The sequence below is a fragment of the Dendrobates tinctorius genome, unplaced genomic scaffold (genome assembly GCF_039654945.1).
Source record: "Dendrobates tinctorius isolate UK_male_01 unplaced genomic scaffold, ASM3965494v1 ptg000033l, whole genome shotgun sequence".
Classification (NCBI taxonomy): domain Eukaryota; kingdom Metazoa; phylum Chordata; class Amphibia; order Anura; family Dendrobatidae; genus Dendrobates; species Dendrobates tinctorius.
Window position 1 is genome coordinate 12153067 of NW_027361701.1, and position 16454 is coordinate 12169520.

Consider the following 16454-nt stretch of genomic DNA (forward strand, 5'->3'; position numbering starts at 1 on the left):
TGGGCCCTATTGAATAATGAATGTTTTGAATTTTCTCCAAAAGTAAAGTAGTTGCAAACTCATCCTTTTAGAAACTTGTTTGGGCTGTTGAGAGGAGTAAAAAACCATCAAAAATTTCAAACCTGCATGATTTTACCAAGAAATGTGATTCTTCATTCAAAACCTGATTTTTGCTATTGGGCTCTATTGAATAATGAATGTTTTGAATTTTCTCCAAAAGTAAAGTAGTTGCAAACTCATGCTTTTAGAGACTTGTTTGGGCTCATGAGAGGAGTAGAAAAACATCAAAAATTTCAGTCCTGCATGATTCTACCAAGAAATGTGTGTTCATTCAAACCGCTGGTTTTTGATAGTTTGGGCCCTATTGAATAATGAATGTTTTGAATTTTCTCCAAAAGTAAAGTAGTTGCAAACTCATCCTTTTAGAAACTTGTTTGGGCTGTTGAGAGGAGTAAAAAACCATCAAAAATTTCAGTCCTGCATGATTCTACCAAGAAATGTGTGTTCATTCAAACCGCTGGTTTTTGATAGTTTGGGCCCTATTGAATAATGAATGTTTTGAATTTTCTCCAAAAGTAAAGTAGTTGCAAACTCATCCTTTTAGAAACTTGTTTGGGCTGTTGAGAGGAGTAAAAAACCATCAAAAATTTCAATCCTGCATGATTTTACCAAGAAATGTGATTCTTCATTCAAAACCTGATTTTTGCTATTGGGCTCTATTGAATAATGAATGTTTTGAATTTTCTCCAAAAGTAAAGTAGTTGCAAACTCATGCTTTTAGAGACTTGTTTGGGCTCATGAGAGGAGTAGAAAAACATCAAAAATTTCAGTCCTGCATGATTCTACCAAGAAATGTGTGTTCATTGAAACCGCTGGTTTTTGATAGTTTGGGCCCTATTGAATAATGAATGTTTTGAACTTTCTCCAAAAGTAAAGTAGTTACAAACTCATCCTTTTAGAAACTTGTTTGGGCTGTTGAGAGGAGTAAAAAACCATCAAAAATTTCAATCCTGCATGATTCTACCAAGAAATGTGATTCTTCATTCAAAACCTGATTTTTGCTATTGGGCTCTATTGAATAATGAATGTTTTGAATTTTCTCCAAAAGTAAAGTAGTTGCAAACTCATGCTTTTAGAAACTTGTTTGGGCTCATGAGAGGAGTAGAAAAACATCAAAAATTTCAGTCCTGCACGATTCTACCAATAAATGTGTGTTCATTCAAACCGCTGGTTTTTGATATTTTGGGCCCTATTGAATAATGAATGTTTTGAATTTTCTCCAAAAGTAAAGTAGTTGCAAACTCATCCTTTTAGAAACTTGTTTGGGCTGTTGAGAGGAGTAAAAAACCATCAAAAATTTCAATCCTGCATGATTCTACCAAGAAATGTGATTCTTCATTCAAAACCTGATTTTTGCTATTGGGCTCTATTGAATAGTGAATGTTTTGAATTTTCTCCAAAAGTAAAGTAGTTGCAAACTCATGCTTTTAGAGACTTGTTTGGGCTCATGAGAGGAGTAGAGAAACATCAAAAATTTCAGTCCTGCATGATTCTACCAAGAAATGTGTGTTCATTGAAACCGCTGGTTTTTGATAGTTTGGGCCCTATTGAATAATGAATGTTTTGAATTTTCTCCAAAAGTAAAGTAGTTGCAAACTCATCCTTTTAGAAACTTGTTTGGGCTGTTGAGAGGAGTAAAAAACCATCAAAAATTTCAAACCTGCATGATTTTACCAAGAAATGTGATTCTTCATTCAAAACCTGATTTTTGCTATTGGGCTCTATTGAATAATGAATGTTTTGAATTTTCTCCAAAAGTAAAGTAGTTGCAAACTCATGCTTTTAGAGACTTGTTTGGGCTCATGAGAGGAGTAGAAAAACATCAAAAATTTCAGTCCTGCATGATTCTACCAAGAAATGTGTGTTCATTCAAACCGCTGGTTTTTGATAGTTTGGGCCCTATTGAATAATGAATGTTTTGAATTTTCTCCAAAAGTAAAGTAGTTGCAAACTCATCCTTTTAGAAACTTGTTTGGGCTGTTGAGAGGAGTAAAAAACCATCAAAAATTTCAATCCTGCATGATTCTACCAAGAAATGTGATTCTTCATTCAAAACCTGATTTTTGCTATTGGGCTCTATTGAATAATGAATGTTTTGAATTTTCTCCAAAAGTAAAGTAGTTGCAAACTCATGCTTTTAGAGACTTGTTTGGGCTCATGAGAGGAGTAGAAAAACATCAAAAATTTCAGTCCTGCATGATTCTACCAAGAAATGTGTGTTCATTGAAACCGCTGGTTTTTGATAGTTTGGGCCCTATTGAATAATGAATGTTTTGAATTTTCTCCAAAAGTAAAGTAGTTGCAAACTCATCCTTTTAGAAACTTGTTTGGGCTGTTGAGAGGAGTAAAAAACCATCAAAAATTTCAATCCTGCATGATTTTACCAAGAAATGTGATTCTTCATTCAAAACCTGATTTTTGCTATTGGGCTCTATTGAATAATGAATGTTTTGAATTTTCTCCAAAAGTAAAGTAGTTGCAAACTCATGCTTTTAGAGACTTGTTTGGGCTCATGAGAGGAGTAGAAAAACATCAAAAATTTCAGTCCTGCATGATTCTACCAAGAAATGTGTGTTCATTGAAACCGCTGGTTTTTGATAGTTTGGGCCCTATTGAATAATGAATGTTTTGAATTTTCTCCAAAAGTAAAGTAGTTGCAAACTCATCCTTTTAGAAACTTGTTTGGGCTGTTGAGAGGAGTAAAAAACCATCAAAAATTTCAATCCTGCATGATTCTACCAAGAAATGTGATTCTTCATTCAAAACCTGATTTTTGCTATTGGGCTCTATTGAATAATGAATGTTTTGAATTTTCTCCAAAAGTAAAGTAGTTGCAAACTCATGCTTTTAGAGACTTGTTTGGGCTCATGAGAGGAGTAGAAAAACATCAAAAATTTCAGTCCTGCATGATTCTACCAAGAAATGTGTGTTCATTGAAACCGCTGGTTTTTGATAGTTTGGGCCCTATTGAATAATGAATGTTTTGAATTTTCTCCAAAAGTAAAGTAGTTGCAAACTCATCCTTTTAGAAACTTGTTTGGGCTGTTGAGAGGAGTAAAAAACCATCAAAAATTTCAATCCTGCATGATTCTACCAAGAAATGTGATTCTTCATTCAAAACGCTGGTTTTTGCTATTGGGCTCTTTTGAGTAATGAATGTTTTGAATTTTCTCCAAAAGTAAAGTAGTTGCAAACTCATGCTTTTAGAGACTTGTTTGGGCTCATGAGAGGAGTAGAAAAACATCAAAAATTTCAGTCCTGCATGATTGTACCAAGAAATGTGTGTTCATTCAAACCTCTGGTTTTTGATAGTTTGGGCCCTATTGAATAATGAATGTTTTGAATTTTCTCCAAAAGTAAAGTAGTTGCAAACTCATCCTTTTAGAAACTTGTTTGGGCTGTTGAAAGGAGTAAAAACCATCAAAAATTTCAATCCTGCATGATTTTACCAAGAAATGTGATTCTTCATTCAAAACCTGATTTTTGCTATTGGGCTCTATTGAATAATGAATGTTTTGAATTTTCTCCAAAAGTAAAGTAGTTGCAAACTCATGCTTTTAGAGACTTGTTTGGGCTCATGAGAGGAGTAGAAAAACATCAAAAATTTCAGTCCTGCATGATTCTACCAAGAAATGTGTGTTCATTGAAACCGCTGGTTTTTGATAGTTTGGGCCCTATTGAATAATGAATGTTTTGAATTTTCTCCAAAAGTAAAGTAGTTACAAACTCATCCTTTTAGAAACTTGTTTGGGCTGTTGAGAGGAGTAAAAAACCATCAAAAATTTCAATCCTGCATGATTCTACCAAGAAATGTGATTCTTCATTCAAAACCTGATTTTTGCTATTGGGCTCTATTGAATAATGAATGTTTTGAATTTTCTCCAAAAGTAAAGTAGTTGCAAACTCATGCTTTTAGAGACTTGTTTGGGCTCATGAGTGGAGTAGAAAAACATCAAAAATTTCAGTCCTGCACGATTCTACCAAGAAATGTGTGTTCATTCAAACCGCTGGTTTTTGATATTTTGGGCCCTATTGAATAATGAATGTTTTGAATTTTCTCCAAAAGTAAAGTAGTTGCAAACTCATCCTTTTAGAAACTTGTTTGGGCTGTTGAGAGGAGTAAAAAACCATCAAAAATTTCAATCCTGCATGATTCTACCAAGAAATGTGATTCTTCATTCAAAACCTGATTTTTGCTATTGGGCTCTATTGAATAATGAATGTTTTGAATTTTCTCCAAAAGTAAAGTAGTTGCAAATTCATGCTTTTAGAGACTTGTTTGGGCTCATGAGAGGAGTAGAAAAACATCAAAAATTTCAGTCCTGCATGATTCTACCAAGAAATGTGTGTTCATTCAAACCGCTGGTTTTTGATAGTTTGGGCCCTATTGAATAATGAATGTTTTGAATTTTCTCCAAAAGTAAAGTAGTTGCAAACTCATCCTTTTAGAAACTTGTTTGGGCTGTTGAGAGGAGTAAAAAACCATCAAAAATTTCAATCCTGCATGATTCTACCAAGAAATGTGATTCTTCATTCAAAACGCTGGTTTTTGCTATTGGGCTCTTTTGAGTAATGAATGTTTTGAATTTTCTCCAAAAGTAAAGTAGTTGCAAACTCATGCTTTTAGAGACTTGTTTGGGCTCATGAGAGGAGTAGAAAAACATCAAAAATTTCAGTCCTGCATGATTCTACCAAGAAATGTGTGTTCATTCAAACCGCTGGTTTTTGATAGTTTGGGCCCTATTGAATAATGAATGTTTTGAATTTTCTCCAAAAGTAAAGTAGTTGCAAACTCATCCTTTTAGAAACTTGTTTGGGCTGTTGAGAGGAGTAAAAAACCATCAAAAATTTCAATCCTGCATGATTTTACCAAGAAATGTGATTCTTCATTCAAAACCTGATTTTTGCTATTGGGCTCTATTGAATAATGAATGTTTTGAATTTTCTCCAAAAGTAAAGTAGTTGCAAACTCATGCTTTTAGAGACTTGTTTGGGCTCATGAGAGGAGTAGAAAAACATCAAAAATTTCAGTCCTGCATGATTCTACCAAGAAATGTGTGTTCATTGAAACCGCTGGTTTTTGATAGTTTGGGCCCTATTGAATAATGAATGTTTTGAACTTTCTCCAAAAGTAAAGTAGTTACAAACTCATCCTTTTAGAAACTTGTTTGGGCTGTTGAGAGGAGTAAAAAACCATCAAAAATTTCAATCCTGCATGATTCTACCAAGAAATGTGATTCTTCATTCAAAACCTGATTTTTGCTATTGGGCTCTATTGAATAATGAATGTTTTGAATTTTCTCCAAAAGTAAAGTAGTTGCAAACTCATGCTTTTAGAAACTTGTTTGGGCTCATGAGAGGAGTAGAAAAACATCAAAAATTTCAGTCCTGCACGATTCTACCAATAAATGTGTGTTCATTCAAACCGCTGGTTTTTGATATTTTGGGCCCTATTGAATAATGAATGTTTTGAATTTTCTCCAAAAGTAAAGTAGTTGCAAACTCATCCTTTTAGAAACTTGTTTGGGCTGTTGAGAGGAGTAAAAAACCATCAAAAATTTCAATCCTGCATGATTCTACCAAGAAATGTGATTCTTCATTCAAAACCTGATTTTTGCTATTGGGCTCTATTGAATAGTGAATGTTTTGAATTTTCTCCAAAAGTAAAGTAGTTGCAAACTCATGCTTTTAGAGACTTGTTTGGGCTCATGAGAGGAGTAGAGAAACATCAAAAATTTCAGTCCTGCATGATTCTACCAAGAAATGTGTGTTCATTGAAACCGCTGGTTTTTGATAGTTTGGGCCCTATTGAATAATGAATGTTTTGAATTTTCTCCAAAAGTAAAGTAGTTGCAAACTCATCCTTTTAGAAACTTGTTTGGGCTGTTGAGAGGAGTAAAAAACCATCAAAAATTTCAAACCTGCATGATTTTACCAAGAAATGTGATTCTTCATTCAAAACCTGATTTTTGCTATTGGGCTCTATTGAATAATGAATGTTTTGAATTTTCTCCAAAAGTAAAGTAGTTGCAAACTCATGCTTTTAGAGACTTGTTTGGGCTCATGAGAGGAGTAGAAAAACATCAAAAATTTCAGTCCTGCATGATTCTACCAAGAAATGTGTGTTCATTCAAACCGCTGGTTTTTGATAGTTTGGGCCCTATTGAATAATGAATGTTTTGAATTTTCTCCAAAAGTAAAGTAGTTGCAAACTCATCCTTTTAGAAACTTGTTTGGGCTGTTGAGAGGAGTAAAAAACCATCAAAAATTTCAGTCCTGCATGATTCTACCAAGAAATGTGTGTTCATTCAAACCGCTGGTTTTTGATAGTTTGGGCCCTATTGAATAATGAATGTTTTGAATTTTCTCCAAAAGTAAAGTAGTTGCAAACTCATCCTTTTAGAAACTTGTTTGGGCTGTTGAGAGGAGTAAAAAACCATCAAAAATTTCAATCCTGCATGATTTTACCAAGAAATGTGATTCTTCATTCAAAACCTGATTTTTGCTATTGGGCTCTATTGAATAATGAATGTTTTGAATTTTCTCCAAAAGTAAAGTAGTTGCAAACTCATGCTTTTAGAGACTTGTTTGGGCTCATGAGAGGAGTAGAAAAACATCAAAAATTTCAGTCCTGCATGATTCTACCAAGAAATGTGTGTTCATTGAAACCGCTGGTTTTTGATAGTTTGGGCCCTATTGAATAATGAATGTTTTGAACTTTCTCCAAAAGTAAAGTAGTTACAAACTCATCCTTTTAGAAACTTGTTTGGGCTGTTGAGAGGAGTAAAAAACCATCAAAAATTTCAATCCTGCATGATTCTACCAAGAAATGTGATTCTTCATTCAAAACCTGATTTTTGCTATTGGGCTCTATTGAATAATGAATGTTTTGAATTTTCTCCAAAAGTAAAGTAGTTGCAAACTCATGCTTTTAGAAACTTGTTTGGGCTCATGAGAGGAGTAGAAAAACATCAAAAATTTCAGTCCTGCACGATTCTACCAATAAATGTGTGTTCATTCAAACAGCTGGTTTTTGATATTTTGGGCCCTATTGAATAATGAATGTTTTGAATTTTCTCCAAAAGTAAAGTAGTTGCAAACTCATCCTTTTAGAAACTTGTTTGGGCTGTTGAGAGGAGTAAAAAACCATCAAAAATTTCAATCCTGCATGATTCTACCAAGAAATGTGATTCTTCATTCAAAACCTGATTTTTGCTATTGGGCTCTATTGAATAGTGAATGTTTTGAATTTTCTCCAAAAGTAAAGTAGTTGCAAACTCATGCTTTTAGAGACTTGTTTGGGCTCATGAGAGGAGTAGAGAAACATCAAAAATTTCAGTCCTGCATGATTCTACCAAGAAATGTGTGTTCATTGAAACCGCTGGTTTTTGATAGTTTGGGCCCTATTGAATAATGAATGTTTTGAATTTTCTCCAAAAGTAAAGTAGTTGCAAACTCATCCTTTTAGAAACTTGTTTGGGCTGTTGAGAGGAGTAAAAAACCATCAAAAATTTCAAACCTGCATGATTTTACCAAGAAATGTGATTCTTCATTCAAAACCTGATTTTTGCTATTGGGCTCTATTGAATAATGAATGTTTTGAATTTTCTCCAAAAGTAAAGTAGTTGCAAACTCATGCTTTTAGAGACTTGTTTGGGCTCATGAGAGGAGTAGAAAAACATCAAAAATTTCAGTCCTGCATGATTCTACCAAGAAATGTGTGTTCATTCAAACCGCTGGTTTTTGATAGTTTGGGCCCTATTGAATAAAGAATGTTTTGAATTTTCTCCAAAAGTAAAGTAGTTGCAAACTCATCCTTTTAGAAACTTGTTTGGGCTGTTGAGAGGAGTAAAAAACCATCAAAAATTTCAATCCTGCATGATTCTACCAAGAAATGTGATTCTTCATTCAAAACCTGATTTTTGCTATTGGGCTCTATTGAATAATGAATGTTTTGAATTTTCTCCAAAAGTAAAGTAGTTGCAAACTCATGCTTTTAGAGACTTGTTTGGGCTCATGAGAGGAGTAGAAAAACATCAAAAATTTCAGTCCTGCATGATTCTACCAAGAAATGTGTGTTCATTGAAACCGCTGGTTTTTGATAGTTTGGGCCCTATTGAATAATGAATGTTTTGAATTTTCTCCAAAAGTAAAGTAGTTGCAAACTCATCCTTTTAGAAACTTGTTTGGGCTGTTGAGAGGAGTAAAAAACCATCAAAAATTTCAATCCTGCATGATTTTACCAAGAAATGTGATTCTTCATTCAAAACCTGATTTTTGCTATTGGGCTCTATTGAATAATGAATGTTTTGAATTTTCTCCAAAAGTAAAGTAGTTGCAAACTCATGCTTTTAGAGACTTGTTTGGGCTCATGAGAGGAGTAGAAAAACATCAAAAATTTCAGTCCTGCATGATTCTACCAAGAAATGTGTGTTCATTGAAACCGCTGGTTTTTGATAGTTTGGGCCCTATTGAATAATGAATGTTTTGAATTTTCTCCAAAAGTAAAGTAGTTGCAAACTCATCCTTTTAGAAACTTGTTTGGGCTGTTGAGAGGAGTAAAAAACCATCAAAAATTTCAATCCTGCATGATTCTACCAAGAAATGTGATTCTTCATTCAAAACCTGATTTTTGCTATTGGGCTCTATTGAATAATGAATGTTTTGAATTTTCTCCAAAAGTAAAGTAGTTGCAAACTCATGCTTTTAGAGACTTGTTTGGGCTCATGAGAGGAGTAGAAAAACATCAAAAATTTCAGTCCTGCATGATTCTACCAAGAAATGTGTGTTCATTGAAACCGCTGGTTTTTGATAGTTTGGGCCCTATTGAATAATGAATGTTTTGAATTTTCTCCAAAAGTAAAGTAGTTGCAAACTCATCCTTTTAGAAACTTGTTTGGGCTGTTGAGAGGAGTAAAAAACCATCAAAAATTTCAATCCTGCATGATTCTACCAAGAAATGTGATTCTTCATTCAAAACGCTGGTTTTTGCTATTGGGCTCTTTTGAGTAATGAATGTTTTGAATTTTCTCCAAAAGTAAAGTAGTTGCAAACTCATGCTTTTAGAGACTTGTTTGGGCTCATGAGAGGAGTAGAAAAACATCAAAAATTTCAGTCCTGCATGATTGTACCAAGAAATGTGTGTTCATTCAAACCTCTGGTTTTTGATAGTTTGGGCCCTATTGAATAATGAATGTTTTGAATTTTCTCCAAAAGTAAAGTAGTTGCAAACTCATCCTTTTAGAAACTTGTTTGGGCTGTTGAAAGGAGTAAAAACCATCAAAAATTTCAATCCTGCATGATTTTACCAAGAAATGTGATTCTTCATTCAAAACCTGATTTTTGCTATTGGGCTCTATTGAATAATGAATGTTTTGAATTTTCTCCAAAAGTAAAGTAGTTGCAAACTCATGCTTTTAGAGACTTGTTTGGGCTCATGAGAGGAGTAGAAAAACATCAAAAATTTCAGTCCTGCATGATTCTACCAAGAAATGTGTGTTCATTGAAACCGCTGGTTTTTGATAGTTTGGGCCCTATTGAATAATGAATGTTTTGAATTTTCTCCAAAAGTAAAGTAGTTACAAACTCATCCTTTTAGAAACTTGTTTGGGCTGTTGAGAGGAGTAAAAAACCATCAAAAATTTCAATCCTGCATGATTCTACCAAGAAATGTGATTCTTCATTCAAAACCTGATTTTTGCTATTGGGCTCTATTGAATAATGAATGTTTTGAATTTTCTCCAAAAGTAAAGTAGTTGCAAACTCATGCTTTTAGAGACTTGTTTGGGCTCATGAGAGGAGTAGAGAAACATCAAAAATTTCAGTCCTGCATGATTCTACCAAGAAATGTGTGTTCATTGAAACCGCTGGTTTTTGATAGTTTGGGCCCTATTGAATAATGAATGTTTTGAATTTTCTCCAAAAGTAAAGTAGTTGCAAACTCATCCTTTTAGAAACTTGTTTGGGCTGTTGAGAGGAGTAAAAAACCATCAAAAATTTCAAACCTGCATGATTTTACCAAGAAATGTGATTCTTCATTCAAAACCTGATTTTTGCTATTGGGCTCTATTGAATAATGAATGTTTTGAATTTTCTCCAAAAGTAAAGTAGTTGCAAACTCATGCTTTTAGAGACTTGTTTGGGCTCATGAGAGGAGTAGAAAAACATCAAAAATTTCAGTCCTGCATGATTCTACCAAGAAATGTGTGTTCATTCAAACCGCTGGTTTTTGATAGTTTGGGCCCTATTGAATAAAGAATGTTTTGAATTTTCTCCAAAAGTAAAGTAGTTGCAAACTCATCCTTTTAGAAACTTGTTTGGGCTGTTGAGAGGAGTAAAAAACCATCAAAAATTTCAATCCTGCATGATTCTACCAAGAAATGTGATTCTTCATTCAAAACCTGATTTTTGCTATTGGGCTCTATTGAATAATGAATGTTTTGAATTTTCTCCAAAAGTAAAGTAGTTGCAAACTCATGCTTTTAGAGACTTGTTTGGGCTCATGAGAGGAGTAGAAAAACATCAAAAATTTCAGTCCTGCATGATTCTACCAAGAAATGTGTGTTCATTGAAACCGCTGGTTTTTGATAGTTTGGGCCCTATTGAATAATGAATGTTTTGAATTTTCTCCAAAAGTAAAGTAGTTGCAAACTCATCCTTTTAGAAACTTGTTTGGGCTGTTGAGAGGAGTAAAAAACCATCAAAAATTTCAATCCTGCATGATTTTACCAAGAAATGTGATTCTTCATTCAAAACCTGATTTTTGCTATTGGGCTCTATTGAATAATGAATGTTTTGAATTTTCTCCAAAAGTAAAGTAGTTGCAAACTCATGCTTTTAGAGACTTGTTTGGGCTCATGAGAGGAGTAGAAAAACATCAAAAATTTCAGTCCTGCATGATTCTACCAAGAAATGTGTGTTCATTGAAACCGCTGGTTTTTGATAGTTTGGGCCCTATTGAATAATGAATGTTTTGAATTTTCTCCAAAAGTAAAGTAGTTGCAAACTCATCCTTTTAGAAACTTGTTTGGGCTGTTGAGAGGAGTAAAAAACCATCAAAAATTTCAATCCTGCATGATTCTACCAAGAAATGTGATTCTTCATTCAAAACCTGATTTTTGCTATTGGGCTCTATTGAATAATGAATGTTTTGAATTTTCTCCAAAAGTAAAGTAGTTGCAAACTCATGCTTTTAGAGACTTGTTAGGGCTCATGAGAGGAGTAGAAAAACATCAAAAATTTCAGTCCTGCATGATTCTACCAAGAAATGTGTGTTCATTGAAACCGCTGGTTTTTGATAGTTTGGGCCCTATTGAATAATGAATGTTTTGAATTTTCTCCAAAAGTAAAGTAGTTGCAAACTCATCCTTTTAGAAACTTGTTTGGGCTGTTGAGAGGAGTAAAAAACCATCAAAAATTTCAATCCTGCATGATTCTACCAAGAAATGTGATTCTTCATTCAAAACGCTGGTTTTTGCTATTGGGCTCTTTTGAGTAATGAATGTTTTGAATTTTCTCCAAAAGTAAAGTAGTTGCAAACTCATGCTTTTAGAGACTTGTTTGGGCTCATGAGAGGAGTAGAAAAACATCAAAAATTTCAGTCCTGCATGATTGTACCAAGAAATGTGTGTTCATTCAAACCTCTGGTTTTTGATAGTTTGGGCCCTATTGAATAATGAATGTTTTGAATTTTCTCCAAAAGTAAAGTAGTTGCAAACTCATCCTTTTAGAAACTTGTTTGGGCTGTTGAAAGGAGTAAAAACCATCAAAAATTTCAATCCTGCATGATTTTACCAAGAAATGTGATTCTTCATTCAAAACCTGATTTTTGCTATTGGGCTCTATTGAATAATGAATGTTTTGAATTTTCTCCAAAAGTAAAGTAGTTGCAAACTCATGCTTTTAGAGACTTGTTTGGGCTCATGAGAGGAGTAGAAAAACATCAAAAATTTCAGTCCTGCATGATTCTACCAAGAAATGTGTGTTCATTGAAACCGCTGGTTTTTGATAGTTTGGGCCCTATTGAATAATGAATGTTTTGAATTTTCTCCAAAAGTAAAGTAGTTACAAACTCATCCTTTTAGAAACTTGTTTGGGCTGTTGAGAGGAGTAAAAAACCATCAAAAATTTCAATCCTGCATGATTCTACCAAGAAATGTGATTCTTCATTCAAAACCTGATTTTTGCTATTGGGCTCTATTGAATAATGAATGTTTTGAATTTTCTCCAAAAGTAAAGTAGTTGCAAACTCATGCTTTTAGAGACTTGTTTGGGCTCATGAGTGGAGTAGAAATACATCAAAAATTTCAGTCCTGCACGATTCTACCAAGAAATGTGTGTTCATTCAAACCGCTGGTTTTTGATATTTTGGGCCCTATTGAATAATGAATGTTTTGAATTTTCTCCAAAAGTAAAGTAGTTGCAAACTCATCCTTTTAGAAACTTGTTTGGGCTGTTGAGAGGAGTAAAAAACCATCAAAAATTTCAATCCTGCATGATTCTACCAAGAAATGTGATTCTTCATTCAAAACCTGATTTTTGCTATTGGGCTCTATTGAATAATGAATGTTTTGAATTTTCTCCAAAAGTAAAGTAGTTGCAAATTCATGCTTTTAGAGACTTGTTTGGGCTCATGAGAGGAGTAGAAAAACATCAAAAATTTCAGTCCTGCATGATTCTACCAAGAAATGTGTGTTCATTCAAACCGCTGGTTTTTGATAGTTTGGGCCCTATTGAATAATGAATGTTTTGAATTTTCTCCAAAAGTAAAGTAGTTGCAAACTCATCCTTTTAGAAACTTGTTTGGGCTGTTGAGAGGAGTAAAAAACCATCAAAAATTTCAATCCTGCATGATTCTACCAAGAAATGTGATTCTTCATTCAAAACGCTGGTTTTTGCTATTGGGCTCTTTTGAGTAATGAATGTTTTGAATTTTCTCCAAAAGTAAAGTAGTTGCAAACTCATGCTTTTAGAGACTTGTTTGGGCTCATGAGAGGAGTAGAAAAACATCAAAAATTTCAGTCCTGCATGATTCTACCAAGAAATGTGTGTTCATTCAAACCGCTGGTTTTTGATAGTTTGGGCCCTATTGAATAATGAATGTTTTGAATTTTCTCCAAAAGTAAAGTAGTTGCAAACTCATCCTTTTAGAAACTTGTTTGGGCTGTTGAGAGGAGTAAAAAACCATCAAAAATTTCAATCCTGCATGATTTTACCAAGAAATGTGATTCTTCATTCAAAACCTGATTTTTGCTATTGGGCTCTATTGAATAATGAATGTTTTGAATTTTCTCCAAAAGTAAAGTAGTTGCAAACTCATGCTTTTAGAGACTTGTTTGGGCTCATGAGAGGAGTAGAAAAACATCAAAAATTTCAGTCCTGCATGATTCTACCAAGAAATGTGTGTTCATTGAAACCGCTGGTTTTTGATAGTTTGGGCCCTATTGAATAATGAATGTTTTGAACTTTCTCCAAAAGTAAAGTAGTTACAAACTCATCCTTTTAGAAACTTCTTTGGGCTGTTGAGAGGAGTAAAAAACCATCAAAAATTTCAATCCTGCATGATTCTACCAAGAAATGTGATTCTTCATTCAAAACCTGATTTTTGCTATTGGGCTCTATTGAATAATGAATGTTTTGAATTTTCTCCAAAAGTAAAGTAGTTGCAAACTCATGCTTTTAGAAACTTGTTTGGGCTCATGAGAGGAGTAGAAAAACATCAAAAATTTCAGTCCTGCACGATTCTACCAATAAATGTGTGTTCATTCAAACCGCTGGTTTTTGATATTTTGGGCCCTATTGAATAATGAATGTTTTGAATTTTCTCCAAAAGTAAAGTAGTTGCAAACTCATCCTTTTAGAAACTTGTTTGGCCTGTTGAGAGGAGTAAAAAACCATCAAAAATTTCAATCCTGCATGATTCTACCAAGAAATGTGATTCTTCATTCAAAACCTGATTTTTGCTATTGGGCTCTATTGAATAGTGAATGTTTTGAATTTTCTCCAAAAGTAAAGTAGTTGCAAACTCATGCTTTTAGAGACTTGTTTGGGCTCATGAGAGGAGTAGAGAAACATCAAAAATTTCAGTCCTGCATGATTCTACCAAGAAATGTGTGTTCATTGAAACCGCTGGTTTTTGATAGTTTGGGCCCTATTGAATAATGAATGTTTTGAATTTTCTCCAAAAGTAAAGTAGTTGCAAACTCATCCTTTTAGAAACTTGTTTGGGCTGTTGAGAGGAGTAAAAAACCATCAAAAATTTCAAATCTGCATGATTTTACCAAGAAATGTGATTCTTCATTCAAAACCTGATTTTTGCTATTGGGCTCTATTGAATAATGAATGTTTTGAATTTTCTCCAAAAGTAAAGTAGTTGCAAACTCATGCTTTTAGAGACTTGTTTGGGCTCATGAGAGGAGTAGAAAAACATCAAAAATTTCAGTCCTGCATGATTCTACCAAGAAATGTGTGTTCATTCAAACCGCTGGTTTTTGATAGTTTGGGCCCTATTGAATAATGAATGTTTTGAATTTTCTCCAAAAGTAAAGTAGTTGCAAACTCATCCTTTTAGAAACTTGTTTGGGCTGTTGAGAGGAGTAAAAAACCATCAAAAATTTCAATCCTGCATGATTCTAAAAAGAAATGTGATTCTTCATTCAAAACCTGATTTTTGCTATTGGGCTCTATTGAATAATGAATGTTTTGAATTTTCTCCAAAAGTAAAGTAGTTGCAAACTCATGCTTTTAGAGACTTGTTTGGGCTCATGAGAGGAGTAGAAAAACATCAAAAATTTCAGTCCTGCATGATTCTACCAAGAAATGTGTGTTCATTGAAACCGCTGGTTTTTGATAGTTTGGGCCCTATTGAATAATGAATGTTTTGAATTTTCTCCAAAAGTAAAGTAGTTGCAAACTCATCCTTTTAGAAACTTGTTTGGGCTGTTGAGAGGAGTAAAAAACCATCAAAAATTTCAATCCTGCATGATTCTACCAAGAAATGTGATTCTTCATTCAAAACCTGATTTTTGCTATTGGGCTCTATTGAATAATGAATGTTTTGAATTTTCTCCAAAAGTAAAGTAGTTGCAAACTCATGCTTTTAGAGACTTGTTTGGGCTCATGAGAGGAGTAAAAAAACATCAAAAATTTCAGTCCTGCATGATTCTACCAAGAAATGTGTGTTCATTGAAACCGCTGGTTTTTGATAGTTTGGGCCCTATTGAATAATGAATGTTTTGAATTTTCTCCAAAAGTAAAGTAGTTACAAACTCATCCTTTTAGAAACTTGTTTGGGCTGTTGAGAGGAGTAAAAAACCATCAAAAATTTCAATCCTGCATGATTCTACCAAGAAATGTGATTCTTCATTCAAAACGCTGGTTTTTGCTATTGGGCTCTTTTGAGTAATGAATGTTTTGAATTTTCTCCAAAAGTAAAGTAGTTGCAAACTCATGCTTTTAGAGACTTGTTTGGGCTCATGAGAGGAGTAGAAAAACATCAAAAATTTCAGTCCTGCATGATTGTACCAAGAAATGTGTGTTCATTCAAACCTCTGGTTTTTGATAGTTTGGGCCCTATTGAATAATGAATGTTTTGAATTTTCTCCAAAAGTAAAGTAGTTGCAAACTCATCCTTTTAGAAACTTGTTTGGGCTGTTGAAAGGAGTAAAAACCATCAAAAATTTCAATCCTGCATGATTTTACCAAGAAATGTGATTCTTCATTCAAAACCTGATTTTTGCTATTGGGCTCTATTGAATAATGAATGTTTTGAATTTTCTCCAAAAGTAAAGTAGTTGCAAACTCATGCTTTTAGAGACTTGTTTGGGCTCATGAGAGGAGTAGAAAAACATCAAAAATTTCAGTCCTGCATGATTCTACCAAGAAATGTGTGTTCATTGAAACCGCTGGTTTTTGATAGTTTGGGCCCTATTGAATAATGAATGTTTTGAATTTTCTCCAAAAGTAAAGTAGTTACAAACTCATCCTTTTAGAAACTTGTTTGGGCTGTTGAGAGGAGTAAAAAACCATCAAAAATTTCAATCCTGCATGATTCTACCAAGAAATGTGATTCTTCATTCAAAACCTGATTTTTGCTATTGGGCTCTATTGAATAATGAATGTTTTGAATTTTCTCCAAAAGTAAAGTAGTTGCAAACTCATGCTTTTAGAGACTTGTTTGGGCTCATGAGTGGAGTAGAAAAACATCAAAAATTTCAGTCCTGCACGATTCTACCAAGAAATGTGTGTTCATTCAAACCGCTGGTTTTTGATATTTTGGGCCCTATTGAATAATGAATGTTTTGAATTTTCTCCAAAAGTAAAGTAGTTGCAAACTCATCCTTTTAGAAACTTGTTTGGGCTGTTGAGAGGAGTAAAAAACCATCAAAAATTTCAAT